Below are 9,802 nucleotides of genomic sequence, written 5' to 3' on the forward strand. Positions count from 1 at the left end.
CAGCTTCAGCCCTCAAATGCCGGACCACAGGCTTGTACCACCACGCACAATTTAGCCTTTCTTTTCATATTGTCTTATTTTTCAGTAGTGGACCCCGAGCAAGTGAGGTCAGCACATGACTATGCACCCACACCCGAAGCCCAAGAGGGTACTGTTACCTCCACACAGGAGCAGGGCCTTACACATGAAGGGTCCGTGGAGCAGGGCTTTGGGTTTAGTTGTGGCCCCTCAAAATAGAATGCACGTGCTGGTGAGACCGCTTTCTTGTCCAGTCCAGGCCTTCCCTTGCTACCAAGCCCCATGACCTGGGTTGGATCCCTAGGAATGACACTGTGGAAGAAAGACACCACGTTCACAAGTTTTCCTGTGAGCTCCACATGTGCACCACGCTACGCCTGTGCCTCCCCCACAGTAAACAGGAGAGACTATAATAAAAGACTGTACAGGGCCACTTAAGTCTTAGTCACTGTCACCTGTGGGTGTGGCCTTCTCTGGAAATAGGGATCTATGGTTACAAATAGAATAGACATAGTTTTGCAGTTTCAAAATTTTTAGATTGTTTTCATTTTATTTTATATGTATAAGTGCTTGTCTGTGTGTGCATTTCCCTCAGAGGCCAGAAAAGGCCCTCTGGAAGAGAAGCAAGTGCTCTTAGCCTCTGAGCCACCTCTCCAGCCCCATTATGAGTACATGCACCATGTACATGTAGTTTCCACTGAGGTCAGAAGAGGGCGCCAGATCCTCCAGAATTGGTGTTACCAATGATTGTGAGCGGTCATGTGGGTGCTGAGAATCCAACCCAGGTCCTCTGGAAGAGCAGCAAATGTTCTTAACTACTGAGCCATCTCTCCAGCCCCTAGGGATCGTTTTTTAAGACAAGGAAGGTGTCCTAGGGACTGGAGACTATATATGAGCTACTGAGCTCAGAGAAAAGCGCAGAAAGCCCTGGGCCAAAACCTCATGACCTGTAGAGGTCACCTACAGAACGTTCATCTCTCATGCTGGATAGAGAGGGATTTTCCTGAGCATGCGCTGTTTGTCAATAAAACCCAAGTGAGGAAGAGTTTCCAGTCTCTCTCTGCCAACTGGCCTATTTTGCATCGTAAATTAAAAAACCTATTTGTGCCAGGCAATGGTGGCGCACGCCTTTGATTGCAGCACTCGGGAGGCAGAGGCAGGCAGATCTCTGTGAGTTTGAGGTCAGCCTGGTCTACAGAGCAAGTTCCAAAACAGCCAAGGCTACACAGAGAAACCCTGTCTTGAAAAAAGCAACCCCCCTCTCCCCACAAAAAAACCCAAAAAACTTTTTTGTATGTGTGCATGTATGTGTCCATGTGAAAGTTCACAAGTCTGTGTGTGTGCACCGTCCTGGAGACTAGAAGAAGACACCAGGTGAGGGTCCTCCTCATCTGTCAATCTTCACCTATTTCTTTGAGGTCAAGTCTCTCCCTGGACCCGGGACTTTTGTTTTCTAATCTTGGTTGGAAGCCAGCAAGCCCATTTATTTTATCTTTTTTTATTACAATATTTTTATATTGATTCTTTGGGAATTTCACAGTAAGCATCCCAATTCCACTCATTTCTCACTCCCTCTGTATCCACGCTTCTCTCTTGTAGTGTCCCTCCTCCCAAGGAAAACTTAAAAAGAAATTAAAAGAAAAATCAGAAAATTAAAAAACAACCCCTCCAAAAAAAAAAAAAAAGAAAGAAAGAAAGAAAAAGAGAAGAAAAATCCGCTTCACTCCTCCATCTTTCCCGCCTCTCCATCCCTCTTCATCTGTCTTGGTGGCGCTGGGAGCTGCTGTGTGTCATGCAGCAGACCCTTTTGTCCACACAGCTTTCCTTGCAAATGTTCATTGTGTAGAGTGTTGTTGGTCAGGTTCAAGGCCTCTGGCTTCTGGTACGCCATCGGTACTGGACCTTCACTGAATCTCCTCTCCAAAATCCTGTCGTCGTCTGAGTCATGGGGACTCTGGCTATGGCTCCAGAGGACCAGTCCTTTATGTGCCCCAGCAGGTCATAGGTGGAGGAGATGTTGGGGAGTGCCAACTCAAAGCCCTGGATGTGTGTCTGGGTGGTATCTGGGTTGGTCAGTCTGTGCTGCAGGGACCACCCGCCTCGGTCGAGGGGCGAAGCCAGCTCTCCCATGTCCATGGTGAGGGGTGGGGCCAAGTTTCCCAAGTGCGATGGAGGAGGGCAGCTTTCCTGTGAGGGGCAGGACCAATGGGGGACAGGGTCAGCTCTCCCCACGCCAGCGAGGGGTGGGACCACCTCACCATGGCCCTTGCACTTCAATACACAGTTCACACATGGTTCACATGAGCCCCTGTGGTAACACGGGCAACGGACATCAGCACAGACCCCAGTGGCGTCTGGACTATAGACCTGGCAGTGCAGGCCTCTCACATTGGGATGGGCCCAGCAGTGGTGAGGTCCCTGGACTCTGTTGTGACCCCTGGTGGCAGCCCAGACCCTGGGCAACCTCAGAGCCTTTGGTGGTAACAGGAGCCACAGGCGTCAACACAGAGCTTAGCTGCAGTAGGGCCCCAGCCCCAGCCACGACTTGGGCTCGGACATCAGTATGGCCCTGGGTGGTAGTGCAGGTCACCCTAATCTATAGGGCCCTGGTAGCAGACTGACCCTCAGGCACCAATATGGCCTCATGTGTCAGCCCAGACCCCTGGCATATGCACAGCCTTTGGTGGTAACAGGAGTCATGGACATGGCACAGACCCTGGCCGAGGTAGATCCATGGACCCAGACATGGCCCTAGGCTGCGGCTCAAGCCAGGATGTCACCATGGCCCTGGGTGGCAGTGCACGGCACTCAGATCTGTATGGTCCCAATGGCAGCATGGCCCTCAGATGCTAACATGGCCTCAGGTGGCAGCCCAGACCCCTGGCATCTGCATGGCCTTTGGTGGTAACAGGAGCCACGGTCATCAATTCTGACCCTGGCTGCAAAGGGACCATGGGTCTAAACATAGTCCCGAGTAGCAGCCCAGGCCAGAATGTCACCATGGCCCCGGTGGCAGCACATGCCACTCAGATTGTGGTGGTCCCTGCAGTGGCAATGACCCTTGGGCACCAACGTGGCATATGTGGCGGCCCAGATGCCAGGCATCCTCATGACTCGGAGATAACAGGAGCCACAGACATTGACAAAGACCTCTGCTGGGGCAGGGCCACGGACCCAGACATGGCCCTTGGCAGCAGCCCAGGCCCAGACGTCAACATGGACCCAGGGGGCAAGAAGGCCTCCCACATCATCTTGTTCCTTACCGCCCTTACCTCTTCAGATCTGCAGCTCTCTTCCTCTCTCCCATACCCCACCATATACTGGCTCACCATAATGGCCCTTGGCAGCCTGGCACTGCAAGGCGCCGGGCTGGCCTGTGATTCCTCCTCCTAGCCCGGGGGAATGACTACAGGTCGGCTTGTGAACGTCCTTCATCTGCTGGACCCTAATGTCAGCCGGCAGGCCTGTGATTCCTCCAATTTTATCTTTCTTAAAGTATGTTTATTATTATTATTATTTATTTATGTGTATGTGTATATGTCTGCATATGAGGAGGACAGACGGACATCAGATCCCCTAGAGCTGGAGTTACAGGCAGCTGTGAGCTGCCTGATACGGTTCTGGGGATAGGTCCTCTGCAAGAGCAGTCGGTGCTCTTAACCACTGAGCCATGTCTCCAGCCCCTTGAATCTGTCTTTGCCTCTGCTTAGAACTGGAATTCCAGGCATGCACCGGACACCTGGCTTGCCACGGGTGCTGGGATCTGAACTCCAACTCATGACTGTGCAGCTAGTGTTCTTAATTGCTGAGGCGTCTCTCCAGCCTCTTACAGGCTTTAAATTTTTTTTTTAAATTGAAAATAGATTCTTCTCTCATACAATACATCCCAACCACAATTATTACATGCATGGTTTGTTTACGATGTGTGTGTTTCAGGAACATTGCGCCTGCCACAGTGCATGTGTGGAGTCAGTTTCCCCCCGAGTAACTTTCACGTGGGTTCTGAGAAGCAGCGTCAAGCCTGTCTTGTGCATTCTAGGGCCATCCAGCCCCTCCCATTAACCCTGACAGTCCTCTCCCCGGCTCCCACTTTCTTGCCTCTTCTCCTTTGCCCTCTGTTGCTGTGATAAACACCATGATCTAAAGCAACTTGGGGGGGACAGGATTTGCTTTAGTTTATAGGTTACAGCCCACATCACAGAGAGAATTCAGGGTGAGAAACGCAAAGCCGGAACCACGAGGAACGGCTCGATAGCTTCCTCCCAGGCTCACATCCAGCGCACACACAGGCTCACACAGCGCAGGGCACCATCTGAGGGATGCACCATTCTCAATGGGTTGGGCTCCTATATCAATGAACAATCAAGAAAATGCCCCCAGACATGCCCACAGGCTAATCTGGAAGAGGCAGTTCCCAGAGGGGCTTCTCTCTCTCCAGGACTGTCAAATTGGTAGCCAAGACCAGCCATCACAAGTCTACCCCTTGTCAATTTGTGTTTGTCAACACAAACAGCTCATTAAAGCCTAACCTCTCCCTGTCCCTAAGACCTCATGCTAACATCACATGTAAAATACAGTTCAACTTTAAAGTCTCACAGACTTAAAGTATCCCAACATTTTAAAAGTTTAATGTCTCAGCTGGGCGGTGGTGGCACACACCTTTAATCCCAGCACTTGGGAGGCAGAGGCAGGCGGATCTCTGTGAGTTCGAGGCCAGCCTGGACTACCAAGTGAGCTCCAGGAAAGGCACAAAGCTACACAGAGAAACCCTGTCTCGGAAAAAAAAAAAAAAAAAAAAAAATCCCAATACTCAGGAGGCAGAGATGGGCAGATCTCTGTGAGTTCAAGGCCAGACTGGTCTATATTCCAGGAGAATCTGGGCTACACAGAGAAACCCTGTCTTGAAAAACCATAAATAAATAAAAAAATAAATAAATAAATAAATAAATAAATAAATAAATAAAAATAAAAAGCTGGGTGGGTGCACACCTTTAATTCCAGTGCTAGAGAGGCAGAGCCAGGCAGATCTCTGAGTTTAAGGCCAGCCTGGTCTACAAAATAAGATTCAGGGCAGGAAAACCCTGTCTCAAAATACAAACAAACAAAAAGTTTAGTATCTTTTTAAAAAATCCAAAGTGTCTTAACTGTAGGCTCTTATAAAAAATAAGTGATATGCTTCTTTATTTCAAGAAGGAAGAATCAGGTAACAGTTACTATCATATAAAAGCAAAAACAAAATCCAATAGTGTAAAAACTCGGTATCTGGGGCTGGAGAGATAGATGGCCCAGTGTTCAGAGCACTGCTGGTCACCGGGCAGTGGTGGCGCACGCCTTTAATCCCAGCACTCGGGAGGCAGAAGCAGGCGGATCTCTGTGAGTTCGAGGCCAGCCTGGTCTACAGAGCGAGATCCAGGACAGGCACCAAAACTATACAGAGAAACCCTGTCTGAGAAAAACAACAACAACAACAAAAACAAAAACAAAAAACCCCACAAACTCAATGTAGGACATCTGGGACTTCTGCTAATCTTCTGGACTCCAAAGGACCTGGACCTTCCACCCTCTGACTCTGCCAGCCTCTCCTATGAGACGCACAGCTTGTCTCATAGGCTCCGGCTGGCTCCAGCCCACACTGCCACTGTTCTTGGTGGACAGCCCATGGTCCTAAAATCCCTACTATTCTGTGGTCACCACTGTGACTAAGGCTGCACCTTCACCAATGGCCTCCGTGGGTCTCTCTATAGGGACCCCAAACCTACCCACAGTGCCAAGCCTCAGCTGCTCTCCATGACTCCTTCATGTCTTCAAAGTCAGTACCATGCAGGGGACTCTTACACACTATTTGCCAAGTTCTGCCGCCAGCTCATTGTGCAGCCTTGGCCCCTCTGGACCACAGCTTCTGTGTGCTGACTCGGAGGAAATACTTCCCAGAAGACTATGCCTCAATAACGCTGGACTTTTATTTACCACAGCTGGATTTTCCCCACAACTGACTAGCATGGAGAGTCCTAAAAAGCACGGATTTTACTTCCACATATTTCAATTCAAATGATTCACACTATGGACCTGAGTGTTTTTCAGAAACTCCCAAACTCTCTGAAATTATCAACCAGGCCTCTGTCATCTGAATTTCTCTGAATTTTTTTTTTTTTTTTTTGGTTTTTCGAGACAGGGTTTCTCTGTGTAGCTTTGCACCTTTCCTGGAACTCACTCTGCAGTCCAGGCTGGCCTCAAACTCACAGAGATCCACCTGGCTCTGCCTCCCGAGTGCTGGGATTAAAGGCGTGTGCCACCACTGCCCGGACATCTCTGAAAATTCTTATCTTCCAGTCTCCCACAGAACAGTCCATTAAGTTCTCAGCACCCAACGGCTTTTCCAGAAAAAAGTTCCCCAAACTTCCACAATTCTCCCCAAAACAACACATCCAGGTCCATCTCAGCCACAGCTAACAACGCCACACAAGGTACCAATTTCTGTCCTCGGTGGTTTTCTGTTGTTGTGATAGACACCATGACCAAAAGCAAATTGGGGAAGGCTTTACTTCATTTTCCAGACCACAGATTACAGCCTATGGCTGAGGGAAGCCAGGGCAGGAACCCAAGAAAGCTGCTCACTGACATGCTCTCGGGCCCACATTCGGCGGTCTTTCTTACACAGCCCAGGTCCCCCTGCCCAGGCATGGTACCACTCCCAGTAGGCTGGGCCCCCCATGTCAGTTAGTAATCAAGAAAATGCCCCACAGACATGGCCACAGGCCAATCTGATGAACACAGTTTGTCTTAGGGTTTCTATTGCTGTGAAGAGACACCAAGGCCACAGCAACTCTCATAACGGAAACATTTAATTGTGGCGGCCAGATTTTAGTTCAGAGGTTCAGTTCATCGTGGCAGGGAGCATGGCAGCATGCAGGCAGACATGGTGCTGGAGAAATAGCAGAGTGTCCTCCATCTTGCAGGTAACAGGAAGTCAACCGACTCACACTGGGCGGTATCCTGAGTACCTGAAACCTCAAAGCCTGCCCCCACAGTGACACACTTCCTCCAACCAGACCACACCCACTCCAACAAAGCCACACCTCTAATAGTGCCACTCCTTGTGGGGTTATGGGGTTATGGGATTATGGGGACCAATTAGATTCTAACTACTACACGGTTCCTCACCTGCAGTTTCCTCTTCCCAGATTTTCAGACGGACAGCCAAGGTTCGTCATTGCTGTCATACCCGTGCATTAGCGGGCAGTGAGGAAGGAATGGAGACAGCTGTGAAGGGGAGTCTCCAGCTACCACTGTGCGTTTTGTGGTTCAGCCTGGCACGTGGTAATACTGCTTGCAGGAAGGTGGGATGGAGCCAAGGAGCGACTCTTTTTTTTTTTTTCCTTTGAGAAAGGGTCTCATGTAGCCCAGGCTAGTCTTAAACTGTATAGCTGGGGGCTGGCTTTGAACTCCTGACCTCTTGCTCTACCTTGAAGGTGGTGGGTTTACAGGTCTGGACCACCGTATCACTAGCCCCTAGTCTACTCAGTGATGAAAATTAAATCCAGGGCTTTGTATATGCCAGGCAAGCACTCTATTAACTGATCCACACTTGTAGCAGGAGCATTTGCTTTCTGGAACTTTCTGTCCATCTTAGCAGCCAGACCAGTCCTTGGAGCTGGATGTGGGAAGCTGTGGGATCAGGTGTCGATATTGGTGTTTGGGAGAAGAGCCCACAGAGCATGCTGAAAGGGGCAGTGCTGGGGCAAAGGGGACCTCAGCGGGACTGTGCAGTCGGAGCACCGAGTGACATTTAGTAGGCTACTTATGCATGTTTTGTTGTGTCTCTCTGGTTGCCGGGAGGAGCGAGCAGGAGAGCCTGCATGGTGCTCCCGTCGGTGGCGGGTGGGAAGAAGGTGGCCTGTGGCGCTCCTCTCGGTGGCTGGGTGGGAAGAAGGTGGCCCGTGGAGCTCCTCTCGGTGGCCGGGTGGGAAGAAGGTGGCCCGTGGAGCTCCCGTCTGGTGGCCGGGTGGGAAGAAGGTGGCCCGTGGAGCTCCTCTCGGTGGCGTGGCCGGGTGGGAAGAAGGTGGCCCGCTGGTAGTGCAGCTGGGGAGTAATGGGCCCTGACTGCTTGGAGGCTGCAGAACTTGAATTAGAATGAAGGTGTGGCTTAATGAGGACGGAAGTGGAATCGTGCCTGGCAGGCTGTCCCTTTGGTGCGGCTTTCCTGCGGGGTAGCTTCCAGCTCTCGGGTGGGCTGCAATTTGAGTGGATGGGGTCGGGAGGACAGAGTCTGTGGAGGGGACAGTGTCAGTACCTCTGTTGCTCCCAAAGGTCTTCCCAGCGAACACCAGAGCTGTGGTAGAGCGCAGCCTGCCCAGGGCTGGTTCCACAGGCTCCTGGCCTCCTCTCTTCCTCTCACCCAGTGCTAACCCAGCCACAGTCTACGGAGTCCCTACTGTGTGCTAGGCATGTGTGCATCCTCTTTATAGCAAGCTACCTACGTGGTCCCTTGAAAGCATGCCCATTGTACAGATGAGGACACTGAGGCATGCAGAAACCGTGGTCCAAGTGGGCATCTATTAGGATGGGTCTGAGAAAAATGAACAGAGGCAGCCTACACAGGAAGGTGCTGGGGAGTCAGATGGGGACCTCTTCCCTCTCGCCTCTCACAGCCCGGTTTCCTTAATGTCAGATGCTTCCTTAATGTAAATATCTATATGCAGGATATATGATATGTGACCTCCAACCCCCAAAGGCGTATAAAGCCACGGGTCGAGAACTGCTGGTCTAGACAGAGGTCAAGAAAAGGCAGAGAGGGCTCAGCGGTTAAGAGCTCTGGCCGTTCTTTCAGGGGACCTGGATTTGATTCTCCACAGACACATGGTAACTGACAAACGTCCGTAACTCCAGTTCCAGGGTATCTGAGGCCCCTGAGAGCTCCGGGCACATAGGAAGGGCACATACACACTCGTACATGTAAAAAGCATCCTTTCATTAACCTAACAAATGTTTTTAAGGGAGGAGACGGTGGCAAAGGAGACTTCAGATCCACCCCTTCACTTATTCCCTGCTCCTGGGTCACAGGTGCACATGTGAACTTGTGTGTGCCCCTGTGCCCAAGTACATACACAAGACCGTCTGGGAGAAGTGAGGCCTCTCGGGGAGGCTGGACTTGTATGCCAGACTTAAGGGTGTCCAAAGTTCAGCCCTAAGGCAGGGGTGTGGTTCTGGTGGAGGGCTTTCCTGGTGTGTAAGGGCCTGGGGTACCCCAACACTAAAAACAAAGTCTACACTAGCAGCCAGGTGTGGGACACATACATGCAATCTCAGCACTCGGGAAGCAGAGGCAGGGGAATCTCTGTGAGTTCAGGGCCAGCCTGGGCTACACAGAAGACCCTCTTTCAAAACAATACCAACATAGCTTCCTCCAAAGCAGACAACACAAGCAACGATTAACACCCACAGCACAGGCCTTACGGTAAAGACTCTGCCAGTCTTGGGGTGTACATCTTCAACCCCAGCATGTGGGAGGCGGACTCTGCCACACCCCAATAAGCACCTTTTTCCCCTTTCTTTTTCATTCTTTCTTTTTTTCTTTTTTTTTTTTTTTTTTCCAGACAGGGTCTCACTGTTTAGCCCTGGCTGTCCTGGAGTTCACTCTGTAGACCAACCTGGCATTGAACCCACAGAGATCTTTCTGCTTCTGCCTCCCAAGTGCTGAGATTAAAAGGCAAGTGTCACCACACCTGGTCACCTTTGCTCTTTCTGATGGCAGTTCTGTGATACCAACCAGGACCCTGAGCTCTTA

Source organism: Peromyscus leucopus, chromosome 5 (assembly GCF_004664715.2).
Source record: "Peromyscus leucopus breed LL Stock chromosome 5, UCI_PerLeu_2.1, whole genome shotgun sequence".
In the NCBI taxonomy this organism is placed as follows: Eukaryota; Metazoa; Chordata; class Mammalia; order Rodentia; family Cricetidae; genus Peromyscus; species Peromyscus leucopus.